This window comes from Diabrotica virgifera, chromosome 1 (assembly GCF_917563875.1).
Source record: "Diabrotica virgifera virgifera chromosome 1, PGI_DIABVI_V3a".
NCBI classification, from domain to species: Eukaryota; Metazoa; Arthropoda; class Insecta; order Coleoptera; family Chrysomelidae; genus Diabrotica; species Diabrotica virgifera.
The window spans coordinates 156050987-156066877 of record NC_065443.1 but is presented as its reverse complement, the minus strand read 5'-3'; the positions used below and the strand labels follow the sequence as shown (position 1 = coordinate 156066877).

The 15891-nt window shown below is 33.0% G+C and overlaps 2 protein-coding genes across 3 annotated transcripts in view; one reads left to right on the top strand and one right to left on the bottom strand.

The window, feature by feature from the left end:
• Positions 1-15891, top strand: part of LOC126878774 (monocarboxylate transporter 3) — a 166859-nt gene that overhangs the window by 96795 nt on the left and 54173 nt on the right. The window lies entirely within an intron of this gene.
• LOC126878775 (uncharacterized) overlaps positions 1-15891 on the bottom strand; it is a 103885-nt gene that overhangs the window by 85003 nt on the left and 2991 nt on the right. The window lies entirely within an intron of this gene.

Genomic DNA, 15891 nt, shown 5'->3' with positions numbered 1-15891 from the left:
ATTTTTTCGTGGGTAGAATAGCAGACTATTGACCAACTATCTTTACTTTCTTTACTTTTCTTTAAAAAATCTATATTTTTTATTATTTTTTACTAATTGAATCATCGATTACGTTATTTTATTGTTTATTTTATTATTAAGTATTTATTTTAGTATTCAGTGCCCTAATTAAAAATATTTCTTTATATACTTACATATATATTAATTAATAAGAGGAAAATAATTCATCCTTGTCGAACTCTGCGTTGACTCTACATACCTTATAAATATGTATTTAGTTTGTATTGTAGTGTTTGCTGTCCAATCTAAATATGTTAAACGATTGAAGGTAAATATGGTGACAAGTTGATAAAATTTAAGACCTGTATTGTTAAATATATTATCAACTATTGCTATGTATATAAACGCCTTGAAATATTTGATTTTAAATAGGAATGCGGCATCTGCAACGAGAAAAATCTCAAAGGAATGTGTTAACTGTTCCTTTTGTACGAGAAGAAAACAGTTGTAAAATTTCTGAATAAAACCAGATAAGGTGAGTATGTCCTAAAAGTTTTAGCACAATATATTTATCGGATTTTTTTTAATAAAGACATTTATTTAAGCACTAACTAGTTATCATAAATTTTACAACTCAATACTTAGCTGCTAAACTATATATACTATCGAATTATGTGGAGTGGTTAATTCTTCTCTACTAGACGCAAAGTTCTTCGAATGTCTCTCGTGAGGTTCTGGATGGAATTCAGATCAATTTCTCTCAGTTTTTGGTTTTTGGGCTTCCCAGCCTTCATGATAAACTTTCCTAGACAGTAAAGCAAAAATCCTCTATTGGACGAGCCTGCTGCAAGTTTGGAATATTATCGTTTTTGGTAACAAAGGATAGATATGTGGTGTTGTCGAAGCCTTGGGTATCTCTTGAGTAATGCCATGCTGCTAGGTCTGGCCAAAACATAATATTTTCATTAGCGTGATGTTCGTAAACAAACTAAAGCAATTCGGAAAGGAAGTTATTAATATAGCCCTGTGACTATTCAAAACTTCACCCCTCACTCTTCTCGCAAAACGTCGAGATACATTCCTGTTAGAAATTGTGAACTAGACAAGGATTTTATCTGAAAGTTTCGCTTTATGTTTGTATCTAATAGCCACTTTACACGATGCAAGTAATTGCGCAATTAATTGCACAATTTCTTGCGCAAGAACTTGTGCAATAAGTTGCAACTAACTTTCTGCAATGAAGTGATTACACCGTGCAAACACTTGCATAAACTGACATGAAATAGACAGAAACTTTGACAAAATAGCATAAATTTTAGGTTATGTTGTTTTTATAAATTAAATGTAATTTTTTTAGTAGAGTTATCAGATATTAGATTAAAAATGTTAGATTATAATTTGAGAAAATTATAATAATATGTATTATAACAAAATCAATTAATACCTAATGCAAGTAGAGTATACCTATAATACATTATTCATTTACAAAACGAAACAAGTTGTCAGAAGTACAAATAGAAAATAGTTTTTTTAATCCCTATGTTGCATAAATTAAAGTTATCCACCAGAATAATGTTATCTGTGCAGCGTGAAATTGGTAAAAAGCATAGAGGTATATTTATTAACCTAGAGTGAGCCTACCTTCCGCGCTTCCTGGCGACAAGATCTCATATGGACTGGTTTGCGGCATCTCTTTCTAACACATTGTATCGAGAAACTAAGATGACATTAAGTGTGAGTATAGGTACGGAAGGGGAGGACAACTGTCGCAGCTTTACTATGCGTAAGAGTGAAACAGCACTAATCCAAATAAAAAAGATGGTGTCGTCACTTCGCTCTTAATGACACTCTCTGTATGCTAATATATAACTCTATGGTAAAAAGTTCCTCTAATTTTGTTAAAAATTTGTACAGTTTGAAATTTAGAATGACAGAATGTCAATGTAGTAAAAACAAACAGTGTAGCTTTAAAAGTCACTAGAAATATAACCAAATTGCAGAAAAAATTGCATGAAAAATAGGACATGTTCTATTTGACTGCAACTTCTTACAGCAAGAAATTGATGCAAGAAGTTGCAGCTTTTCTGTGCAATTTTCGTATGACACGTTGCAATTTCTATTGCTGCAAGAAATTGTGCAATTAATTGCGCAATTAGTTGCATCGTGTAAAGTGGCTATAACATTATCAGGACATTCCTCTGCATTGTCTACATAAAATCCATTGTTTCCCTCACTCAAAGTCAAATATTTTTCGTCATCTGAAATAATGATTTTTTCATTGAAAAAGTTTACTCGCCTCAATTGACGATAGCAACTTGGTAGATCCTTCTCAATTCCAATGAGAATTCCTATTGATTTTTGCTCTTCTCGCCAATCTCCCTGGCCACTTCTTCCACATTTTGGTAGATTCAGCCATGTTATTTCCTGTTCGCACTCCGTTATTGTTGTATAAATGGTTCTGCGACAGAGTTCAGCTTTGGGTACCCGCCCAAAAAACTTGTAGGTATGTACTTTTCTTATACATATTTCTAATGTATACGAGTATACGACACCTTAAGGCGAAAACTTAAAAATAAATAAATCTCAACTGATAGTAGTAGGCAAAAAGAAACTTTTGTTTCCAAATGCAACTTGATATTAATTTGTTTGTGTTAAAACTAAAGCCAATGAATTTTGTGCCAAAATTTTTAGGACATACGCTAGGTATAATATCCCAAGTAACACAATAAAAACATTTTAGTTGTATTTAAGGTTTATAGAGGTTTTATTGTGGTAAATAAGAAGATAATGGTTTTAAAGTTACCTTGTAGATATACTGCCAGAACTTTAAAACTGTTAAGCATTTGTCACTAGTTTTAAAGTATCTAATAAGAGTATCAAATAAGACTAATTAATCTTAATAGATAATTTATCTTATTGTAGTTTTAAAATGGTTTATTCTTAGTTAACTTTAAAACTAATCAGTTTTATGAAAAACTTCCGGACTGTTTGGTTTTATTAGATTCTAGTTTGTTACCTTTTAGTTTTATTGCAGTTTTAAAGATTCTCCTAATACAACTAATAAAACCTATTATTAAAACTACTTGATCCCAAGACTATTATGTCAGTAAAACATATGCATTAAAACTATTTTTTTAGTTTTCTTTAAAGTTGCTTTCTTAAAAGCAACTAGTAGGCTCTATTAAAACCAAACGGTCTTAACTGAATCAATTTGGTTATCGTAAAGACTAAACTATGCTTCTTGTTAGAAACAATAAAAATATCACTCATCATTTCTTCTTTCATGTCCAAATGGTCAGCCATTTGTTTTAGAGCGAAATAGTAGTACAGTTAGTATGGAAGAAATAAGTCGCAAGTTCTTAAATATAAACGAACTGGTTATTTCAAAAGAAAAATACAACACACACACAACACTATGACGCCTCAATTTTAGGTTAGATTCACATTAAAACCGAGTAGCATTATTGACAGCAGCATTAAAATTAAACGGTTTTAATTGCAAGGCAACCTTGCTTTTATGTAGGATATATGCTCATGGAAAGGTATAAAATAAAACCATTTGTTCTTAACAATTCTGTGTCGATAGACCAAATAGTTTTATTTGTATTTCGGCCATATTGCTTTCTGGAGATACTGAAAGCCATAAAATATTACAATATAAGACTTACATAAAAATTATAAATAAGCGACTTAAAGACATAAATTCGATTTATTTAACATTGAAACATTAAAATTGTAGATACAATTATTATTTTTCTTTTAAATTAATATTTTTCGGATATAAATTTTTTTATTATTTTTATATTTTAATCGCCAAAAGTCAGAAATTTTAGGGCACCTGAGTTATTTAGACCTATTCTTGTTATAGGTCTGGATCCCGCGTACCAAAAAAAAGTTGATTAATAGCAAGCTGAAAATGTGTTAATAGCTTAAGGGTGTCTAGTCGGACAAACTTTGATATATAGGAACACTGGAACAGGGGAAGTTTTAATTGTGGAACAGGTTAAAAATTTGGAACGGTCAGACCACGAAAACGTCACATTTATTTTGTCCGACAGAATAGACTTAAACTCTTCGAACAGAGATTAAACTCTCATGCAAAAATCAGACTGATATTTATTACCTGTCATAATTCCTGTCATTTGACATATTCTACATGTTCTACTTATTAAAACGCCCATTTGGTGATAAATAGCAGTCTGATTTTTGTATGAGAGTTTAATCTCTGTTCGGAGAGTTTAAGTCTGTTCTGTCGGACAAAATACATGTGCCGTTTTCGTGGTCTGACCGTTCCAAATTTTTAACCTGTTCCACAATTAAAATTTCCCCTGTTCCAGTGTTCCCATATATCAAAGTTTGTCCGACTAGACACCCTTAAGCTATTAACAAATTTTCAGCTTGCTATTAATCAACTTTTTTTTCATACGCGGGATCCAGACCTATTAACATTATCAATAAAGTTGGATGCGCAAGTGTTTTTCTACCTTGACAGTCCGAAATAATTAAGTACTTTTTATTATTTTATGGTTACAAATACGTATCTACCTATCATAACACATGTAAAAATTTGTTGGCCTAGATGGAGTATATGGGTTTAAAGAATCATTTAATATGGTAAATTATCTTTAAAAGTCTCCATTTAAGAAACCTTTTTAAGTTAGCTATAAAACTGCCAGCACTTAAACTGTCTTTTAACATGGTTTTAAAAGCACCTCCACAGCAGCTTTAAAACCAGTTGCTCAAGAAAACAAAGTTAAAGAAGGTTTTTATTTTTGGTTTTATTGACCTCTTTCAGAGTGGGCCCCTTTTACGCTGAAAGCGGTTTTATTGCAACCTTAAGGTTTACTTAAAAACCAAATGGTTTTAATTTTAGTTTTATTCTACAGTTTTAAAGCATCCTTAAAAGACTTAATAAACCCGTTCGGTGCTACTTGGGATGTATGTACCTATTTTTGTGGAACTATTGCAAGTACATAAATATATGTAGTAACGCTATTTCTTCTTATATTAATATACAGGGCGTTCACCTTTACGTATTGAATAGTACCATAAAAGACGTCCTATTAAATGAAAAATAATAGAATTTAGAGGCCATTCTGCAAACGTAAAAACCATAAAACGTTAATTATTATCAGCAAGACTCACAAAACACAAAACCTACAAAAAAATTAAAATTAACGTAATATAGCTTCCAGTCGGATATGATGACTAAAATATGGATATTGCATCATTTTTCTAAACGGGATTGCCAACGTATAAGGTAGGGTGAAGTTGAGCAGAACTAACGTAAATAATAATTTTATTTATCTGCCCGACTGGAATCAAGGCTAGATAGAGAGATATGGGACCCAGGTTACTTAAGGTTACCAAATATTTTCATTAAATAAAGCAAAATTTCTTGATAAATAGTCGATATTAAGTCTGCAAGATAACAACTGGGCTAGGATAAATTCGTAGTTTACCGTAAAATGAGGTGGCTTTATGACAGTCAGGCGAATTTGTGACAGTATGTAGTACCCCCACTAAATCCAATATAGAGTCCATAGTTACCGACTGAACGCGCCGCAGTTGTTTTCAGTGGTCTTGTAAAGCCTCGGTTTCCTCGAAAGCGGCACCGAAAAACTGCGAACGTAACACTGCGATGAATAACGTCATAAAAAAACTGTACCACGCAAAATAATAGCGGTGGTTTCCAAGGATGCGTTGGAAGCAACCGCTTGCTGAGTTTGCACATTCCATTGCCGCAGTGAAGAACCTTGAATTTTTCACCGTAATCCTAATTTGTAGAGCTCCAACTGTTTCATGTAGCCAGAATTTATAATATGTACAAAGTACGTCATAGCTTAGTCATGCATACATTGTCTCAATATTCCAACTAATAAACCAGTGGCGTCACCTTAAATGAGAGTTCGACAAAACATGAGATGACTTTGTGACACAATAGTTGTTGTTGGTGAGATTGTGACATTGTTTTTTTTTACATTTTATTAGTATTTTTTAGGTAAATAGCAATGCCCCGAAAATACCAGAGGCTACCGGGAACAGAGTGTCAAAGAAAATTGACACCACTGTGGGAGAGAAAGATGCCGCCGCTGTGGAAGAAGAAGCTGCCACGATTGTGGAAGAAGAAGATGCCACCAATGTGGGGGAGAAAGATGCCGCCGCTGTGGAAGAAGACGATGCCACGATTCTGGAAGAAGAAGATGCAACCACTGTGGTAGAGAAAGATGCCGCCGCTGTGGAAGAAGAAGATGCCACCACTGTAGGAAAGAAAGAAGTTTTATGTGGCTTGCATCCAGAATCCGGAATCCGCTCTGGCAAAGGGAGAAGAAAATTAGCCAAATATAGGGGACTACGTCATTATCCAATACGAGGGGTCTATGTTTCCAGGAATGGTCCACTGGAGTGGAAAAGCAAGGTGTGAATGTTAGCGCCATGGAGAAATGTGGAAGATTTTGGAAGTGGCCAGACTGGGAAGACTAGTTTATGTATGAATTTGCTGATGTTGTATAAGCCAAAATAAATTCACTCGTCCAAATTTCTCGAAAAGCAATTTTTCAAGTGCCTGAAATAGACATTTATGTGAATAATTAGAATTATTACCGATTCAAAATGATTTATTTAACTTCTTTTATTTATTACATATTTGTGGTTAATAACATTTGTTTTTATTATTAATAAAGCTTTCTGTTTAACTGGTGGGGTGATTTTATGACAGACCAACTACATATGCTCACATGCATATGGGCGGCTTTGTGATAGATCTAATATTCAGATTATAATTACAGGCGATCTCTGTCACATTTCCGACCCATTAAAACTCCGACTTTCGACTTGTATGCAGAATTTACGTTGTCACAATGTCACCCCAATGAAAGGGGCAAGATTGTGACAAATATTTTTGTAAATTGTTGTATTGTTTGTAAATTTTTCCCAGTGAAATCCAGCTAAATTAGAAGTTAAAAGTTATAAGTTTCTCAAGTAAATTTAGGAATGTAATAATTCCATAAAAATATCTTAAAATTTACAAAAACTCCTGAATCTGTCACAAAGTGACCTCGTTTTACGGTACTTCAATTTTGTTTTATCACATATTTTTAGTCACATCTTTCTTTTTGAGCGTTTATCCCAGCTAAAAAATTGATTCTTTGAAATAAATTATAGTAGGCTACATTTTTCTACTACCTACTGTATATTTTTTATCCGTCTTATTATGTACGTTCATATTTCGATGCTATGTTTAGTTTTTGCTATTAGTATGTTGTCATTGCGTCAAACCATCTCATACAAAATATCATCAAATCATCAACATTAGACGGTTTATATAATATAAATATATTATAATATAATAACAATATGATAGTCGTGACGTCACACTTCGGCTGTCAGCCTTAAAATCTCTTCGCATTTTTCTATATTTAAACCATATTTCTGTATTATATCAGACATTTTTTACCATATGGAGGATTTATTGCAAATTTCTATTAGTGTATTGATACATTAGCACACAGTTAATAGTAAAATTTTAAATAATCTCTTGTTTTTCTAAATCACGCATAAATGAATACCATTTTTATTCATTCAGTTGCGGTGCGAAACCAAAACTGTCTTAATCTTTACTCAGATCAGAGAGTGCAGCCAGCACTCTTATCGACGATTTCACCTCTTGTTAGAGGTTCATCAGAGACTGCATAAAGTTTTTCAATTAAAAATCTTTTAAAAATATTTAATTTACAAATATTTTTATTAGGTTGAAAAACTTAGTCTTTTCTTGTATAATATAAATTTCCAAACAAACTTTTACGTCATAACCGCCATTAACTACCATAGCAAAATAAACACACACGAGCTATTGCACGCAAAATATTTTGCACGCAAATATTTGCACGCAAAAGTACGATATTCATTGCTTTGCGCCTTTATACTTTTGATGATTGGTAGAAAAGGTTTATATCAGTATTGCGGCGCAAAAAACGTGATTTTTGAATTTCTGGTACTTACGAAGTATTGCTTCTAGGCCATCGATAATTTATAAATGTAATTTAAAAGTAGAAAAATGAAATATCCAAGAAGTTCAAATTAAAATAATTCGTATATTATTAAAGCAAAAAAAATAATATCAGTTTAAAACTTTAAATAATGAGTAACTGTAAAAGGAAATAACTATATTTGGAGATGGAAAAAGCGGAGATAAGAAGATGAGTGGAAGGGAATGTTAAAGTTACGATGAAGTAGCATTGGGAGATTCATACGATTTTCGAAGAAGATTTAAAGTAGACATACAGAAGGATCATAGATTTTATGTCATGTTTTTATTCCTAACAACAATATTATATTTCAAAAACTGTCAAGTATCAGATGAACAAAGAACTACAAAAGGGAATTCAGATTTTCAGTGTTTGCTTTTTCTTGTGGTGATGCGATGTTTCCTTTAGTGGAGGCTAGCTACTAGAACGGAAGAGAATAACGCAGGCAAACAGAGCTTATTTTGCCCTCTCCCATATTATATTTTGGTCTAAAAGTGTCCACCGACATACAAAGATGAGAATCTATAAAACCTTAATTCGACCAAAAGCATGCTATGGCAATGGAGCATGGGTACTGAAAGAAACATCCAAAAACAAACTCGACACATCCGAAAAGAAAGTACTGAGGAGAATACTAGGACCTGTGAGGGAAAACGGAACCTTCAGAAGTCGATACAACAACGAGCTTTATCAACTTTATAAGAAAACACCCCTTCATTAAACTTCATTAGAATATAAAGATTGCAATGGGCCCGACATGTGATAAGAATGGGAGAGGATAGACTACCAAAAAGAGCACTGAATACCGGTTAGAAAGCCAAGATAGCGCTGGGAAGACACAGTAAACAGCGACGCATAAGCCCTTTTAGGAGTCCGTGTATGGAGAAGAGCAGCCACAGACAAACAAGGGTGGAGGCATAAAGGAGGCCAAGGCTCTATTTGGGCTGTAGTGCCATAGAAGAAGAAGAAACAAACCAATCAACAAAGATGTGATTGATTCCTTTAATCGGTTTCCATTTAAGTATGGTGCCAACAATACAATATTCACGAGATTTTTATATCTTTAACGGATTACCTCAAGTTTATTAATTATAAAGTATAATATTTCTTGTACAGTTACATTCAGATACCTTATATTCTTCTTCTTGAAGTGCCATCTCCGCGACGAAGGTTGGCAGTCGTCATCGCCATTCGGACTTGCGCAGCCACGATATTCTTCGTCTCCCTATGCTTCTTGTTCCTTGAATCTTTCCCTGCATAATCAAATGGAGTAAGTTGTATCTCCGTGCACGTGTATATGTCCGAGATATTCCATGTTTTTGATGCTATATTTTCTTGTTTTAATGGTATATAGTATATAAGATTTCATTTCTTTATTCATCTTTATCAGAACCTCTTTGTTTGTGACGTGTTCTGTCCACAATATTTTCAGAATTCTGCTGTGTACCCACCTACACAGCTGAAACGGTTCCAGTTTTTTCATTGATAGCGCATTCAAGATCCAAGCTTCGATTTCATAAACCACAGTCGGGAAAACGTAGCACCTAGCCAGCCTAACTCTTAGCTCCAACTTCAAATCTCTTGTGCACATCACTCTTCTTATTTTGCTAAAATTTGCTCTAGCATTTGCTACTCTGTATTTTGATTTCCCGAGAGTAATGATTTTTGGAGTTGATCATTGGTCCAAGATATTCATATTGGTCAACTCGTTCGACATTGGTTCCGTTTATGAAAAGATTCTCGTTATTTCTTTAAGTTTTCTATATTCTTATAAATTTTGTCTTCTTGATGTTTACTGTTAGATCGTATTCTTGTCATACTCCGCGATTCTGGCCGCCAGCCTCTGAAGATACTCTGAAGATATTTTCGGCTAAGATGACAGTGTCATCCGCATATCTAATGTTGTTAATGGGTACTCCATTTACCTTTATTCCAGCTGTTTCACTCTCAAGAGCTTTTTTAAGGATCTCTTCCAAGTATGCATTAAATAGAATCTTCTAGGTCGCCCAGACGTCGCCCATTCAGACATCTCACCCAACGTCTGAAATCAATTACCTCTGACAGCTGTTTGTTAACACGTACTTGTGTTTGCTGTTTATAGTATAAATTCGATTAAATTCTGAGGTCATTATAATCTATCTTCTTTGATTTCATGTATTAATTGTTCATGTTGTACTTAGTCGATTGCTGTTTTATAGTCAATAACACATGCATATACAGACGACTATGACTGAAGTATTTTATAAAATTCTCCTGTCACAGTGACAGTTGTCATACTCCTCCGATATGTCTAAAGGTGGTAAACTATGTAATGTAATGTTAATTTATACGTTTATATCGATAATTGCCACCTCTACTAGTTTCATCTCTTTTTAGTTCACAATGTATTATGTTTTCCATCTTTTGCGTTATTTTGCCGGTTATTAGAGAGCTCATCACTGTATATCTTGATTGACGTCCTTGCACCCTCTATTATTATATTCGTATTAATTTATTCTTATTGTAATTGTGACCGACATTTTATAACAATAATTCTCTGTAAACAAGTACATACTAGCACTAGCGCCGGAACATCTACGTATTCAACACACGTAGTAGCTTTTCAAAGAGAATAAATACATTATAAATTAGACACTGTTTCATAAATATTGGTATTTTTTGAAGATGTGGGTGTTTAATATAATGTGTCTATTAGTTTTAGAATAAAACGATCAATTGGTGTAAGTTTGGACTGTGCTAATATTATTACCTGAAACTACTTTTACCAATTTCTTATATTTATTTATTAGTAACTGGTATTAGTGAACAAGAAATAAATTATGTGAACGAAACAAATAATCAACGCCAAATGAAATAATCATGATAAGAAATTAGAAGAAAACTGATTAGATAATATAAATAGACTAAAGCTACTCCGACAGTAAAGAAGTTGATTGTGTATTGGACACTTTTGACCAAGTATCCGAGGACATAATTAAATAGTGTTGTTAGTTGTCTTATTATGTACCCCTACTTTTAATATTATAGCATCTGGAATACTCATTTTATATACTTCAACTTAAATAATTGAGTACTTATTTAAAGTGTCTAAGAGAGTAAATACTTCAAACTCCTACCTTAATTTCACAGTACTCACATCTACAATTTCATAAATTATCGATTCCTATCATGATACAATTCCTATCAAGAAAATTATCATAGATGCTTAACTTAATCTTTAGCTTATCTCCTAAAAATATAGTGGCGCCTATTAGTCATACAAAAAGCAAAAATAAAAAATATTTTTCTCAAAACGTTCAAGGACGTTAGCTTCAATAAATTATTGCACAAATCTACGACTATGCATAGGTAACTGGTATGACATAACGTATTTTGGCACATCTTTCATTTTATTTATATTCAAAAAAACTATTAAATAATCTTGGCACTCATATCCTGGATAATTCTTATGATTCAAGTGTTGTGCGTTAGTTACATTGTATATATTTTCCTACAAATAGCATCTCAACATTCTCAACGATATCTTGTAATGTATTTTTGCACCAGAGTGTATATACATATATTTATTTTTATTTATTGATAACCAGACATAAGTAAAAACACGACTTACATCCACAATAGGGAACTTGCATAAAATTTTAAATTCGCAAAAAATGTTATAAATCACAACAAAACATAATTTAAAACATGTATCAAAGATAAAAAAGGACATTTAGATTTGCCCTCCGAAGATCGTTTTCAAAATAGATTATTAAGGGAGTAGAAGCAAAATTTCGCGTCAATGTGTTTTAAATGCTTTCATTTGTTTTTGAGTCCTGAGAAAACTAATAAGTATTTTTGAAAAATTTAAACGCCGAATGACAGATTACATTATTACCGAGGGCAGAAAGTTCCTTACATAGGCATAACCAGGGGGGTTTTGGGGATTATAACCCCCCCCCCCAATCAGACATTCATAACACCATAGCCCTCAGAGACCTTCCAGTAGTTGTAACCCCCCTTTCAGGTAGTTGTAACCCCCCTTAGGATCATCCTGGTTACGCCTATGGTCCCTTAGAATAACCAAAAAGTTTCTTTTGAATGAGATGTTAAAATTTAAAAATCACACTTAATGTTCTCTTTTCTTTCACACCTGTAACTTATTAAAATAAACATTATAAAAGTGTTCAGGGACTTTCGGCCCTCGGTAATAAAGAAATCTTTCATTCTGCGTTTAAAATTTTCAAAAATACTTATTAGTTTTCTCAGGATTAAAAAAATGAATGCACTTAAAACACATTGGCGCGAAATTTTGCCCATACGCCCTTAAGCAAATTGTGTTTAAAAAGTGTATAACCGCCAAGTTGTTGATGAGATTATTTAAAATTAAGGTTGAAATACTTTAGCCATGGTGTTGTAGACAATAGTTGTTCGGTATAATAGCTTAATAGCTTTGGCTGAGAAGGATATTCTGCAACAATTATAATTTGTCTTATTTTACCCGTAAAAAAGATCAATGTCACATATATGTTAAATATAAGAGAGCTGATTTTGAGAAAAAGAAACCAATTGGAAGAACAAATAATTACGAAATTGACTTATAAAAGTACTTATAAAAACAAAAAAAAACAAAAGATGTAGATCTTTGAAACACACTCAGTGATCAAAAGATCCAAAGTTACTGGTTTAACGACCACTCGTACGAAATCAAACAAATGAAATAGAGAACGTGGAAAAATCCCCTTACGAATAATTCACACATCCACTATTTCGGGCTGGGGAAAATTTTTTTGAATAGAATCAAAGATCCAAACACCAGTTCTTAGAAATGTGCTTCGCCCTCTTCAACCTCTCTCATCTTTACTGATGAGCCCAGAAAGGTTGAAGAGAGCGAAACACATTTCTAAGAACTGGTGTTTGGATCTTTGATTCTATTCATCTCATCTTTACTGATGAGCCCAGAGAGGTTGAAGAGGGCGAAACACATTTCTAAGAACTGGTGTTTGGATCTTTGATTCTATTCATCTCATCTTTACTGATGAGCCCAGAGAGGTTGAAGAGGGCGAAACACATTTCTAAGAACTGGTGTTTGGATCTTTGATACTACTCAAAAAAAATTTCCCAGCTCGAAATAGTGGATGTGTGAATTATTCGTAAGGGGATTTTTCCACATTCTCTATTTCATTTGTTTGATGACAGTACTTATGCGAAAGAAACTTTGTTACAGGGCCAAAATGGAAGTTAAAGAAAGAGTCCTTAGAGAGAGTAACGTTATGTGCTGCCCTTTAGATCTTCAATGCGTATTGCAGATTCCAAGTAGTGATGTAGGTCTGATATATCACAGCCATGTACAGTTTTGTACCTACAACTTAACGGTGTATGAGTTGGCAATATCTAATAACTCATACTGTTTTTAATGGACTCTAAATGGAAAAAGTGGAAGCCTGGAAATCCGTACATGCCTACTAAGGTATAGCGATAGCGATAAATTTTCCACAGCTGTAACTAAACTCTCTCTTTTGTCTAACACCTGCAACGTCAGAATATAACTGCCTTGCTTATGTATTTACTAAAAACAAACCCCAACTTTTCTGTGATAGAAGAGAAAGTTCTCGAGAGTGGACATAGCCACATGATGGTGGTAGATAGCATGGATAGTATTATTGAAAAGGCGCAAACGTATCTTCCAGTTTCCACCATACAAAACTAATTAAGGCGGGTTGGCACGATCCAAGTGTACTTGGTCAAAGTCTGCTTGGACTCTGCACGTGCAACACTTGTAAGCTACTTTGATTGTGTCACCTATTTCTCCAAGTACACTTTGTATCAACAGGTTCTATCCAAATTGACTAGGACGCTGGCCAATTTCTTGGATCTACGTAGTGTCGAAGTGTAAAATTAAAATGACATCGGTGTCAAAAAATCGAAAACGAGAAGTAAACACAAAAAGAAAATGGTCTGAAAGGAAGAGCGTTAGATTCATGGAGTTATACGAAGCTGAGGAAGTATTATGGTCGAGTAATTACTCTGTTTTTCTTTCTTTCTTATTCCTTTTTTTTTAATTTTAAGCTCATGTAGCAACATATCAGCAATCACTCGAACACTTTCCACAATCACTTCCATTTTCCACGTGGTTATTTGACATCCAAGTCAACCGTGGCAACCAACTTGCTTCAAGTAGGTACAGTTGTACAAGAGCACTTCGTCCAAGTTGAAATCCAAGCATCCTTGGATAGTATCAACCCATTCTTAAGATTTTCCGTATAGCAAAGACCTTATATTGTAGAATGGTAAGAAATTTTATATTGTAGAAGAACTCAAGTATAAGGACTATTTTGACTTAATTTCAACTGACGTTACCTTGAGCGAAGGCTTCGGCTCATCGGTTTTATAAAAAACAAGATTTATTAAAGCTCTGCCAATCAAGAGTCATTCCACATAAGTTTCATCAGTATTATAAGTCGTTATTGACCTCGAAGGACATCTACGAAATTATATTTGAGTCTGTCTGATATTGAGGACAGTGATATTCAGTGACCTAGAAGATGACTAAATTTGTACAGTCAAAATCAAACAAGTGTCACAAAAAATATTCTTTATACTTTTTTAATTTTCACTTCATTTTAACATCTTACATTCACATCTTACTGAATTTTTAATATTTTTCAGTCAATAAATCATTTTTTAAATTCAGTCATAATTCCCTCTGAATTTTTTATCACTTGGGTCACTAATCATACTAGCAGTCGCATATTTATCATTTATACGTTGTGACAAAGCCAAATGGAGTGAATTTATTATTTCTTAAACCGGCGACTTTTAAGGAAACACCCCGAAACAGGTTGATTTTATTTTTAAATTATGTTTTTGTGGCATATGTATCATACTAGTGGCGTCATCCATCTAGGACTGATGACGTAATCGATGATTTTTTTTAAATAAGAATAGGGGTCGTGTGCTATCTCATTTGAAAGATAATTCAATTCTCCATTCGGTAATAAAATCATTAACATAATTATTTATACAGGTTAATAAGAAAAATATATTTTTTTAATTAAATTAATTTACACAAAAAAAAAGAATATAATATAATTTATTTAATTCAAAATACATTTTACTGCTGTCGGAAAACAATGATTATTTGAGAAATATCTAAACATTGCTTTTCGCTTAAATTTAATGTTCAAACTGCCGCCCGCCTGTCTGTTGGCAGTTTGAACATTGACTTTATGCGAAAAGCGATGTTTATTTGTAAAATAAACATTTTTTTCAGAATTCTGACAGCAATAAAATGTATTTTGAATTTAATAAATTACATATATTCTTCTTTTAGTGTCAATTAATTGAATTCAACAAAATTATTTTTATGACAATCTGTATAAATAATTATGTTAATGTTTATATTACTGAATGAAGAATTGAATAACATTTCAAATGAGCTAGCACGCGACCCCTGTTCTTATTAAAAAATCATCGATTACGTCATCAGGCCTAGATCGATTACATCACTCGTATGACATATGTGCCAAAAAATCATAATTTAAAAATAAAATCGACCAGTTTCGTGGATTTTTCCTTAAAGTCGCAAATTTACGAAATAATGAATTTATTGCATTTGGCTTTGCCACACTGTATAATATCTAATATTAACTTGCAGTGTAGTGTGTTTAGTAATTGCCTTGTTACTAAATAAAGTCAGCTTCTTTATCTCTACAAAGAATCGGATTATACCGAATATAAAGAATATATCCCAACGATTGTTGTAGGTACTTGGGTGAGTAGGTACCGATTCGACAAAGAGTTTTTTGCTTTCATTCCTGAAAATAATTGGAGTAAAATACTACCTCAATTAAACGATAAGGCGGCGACAGGAGATTACATGTCA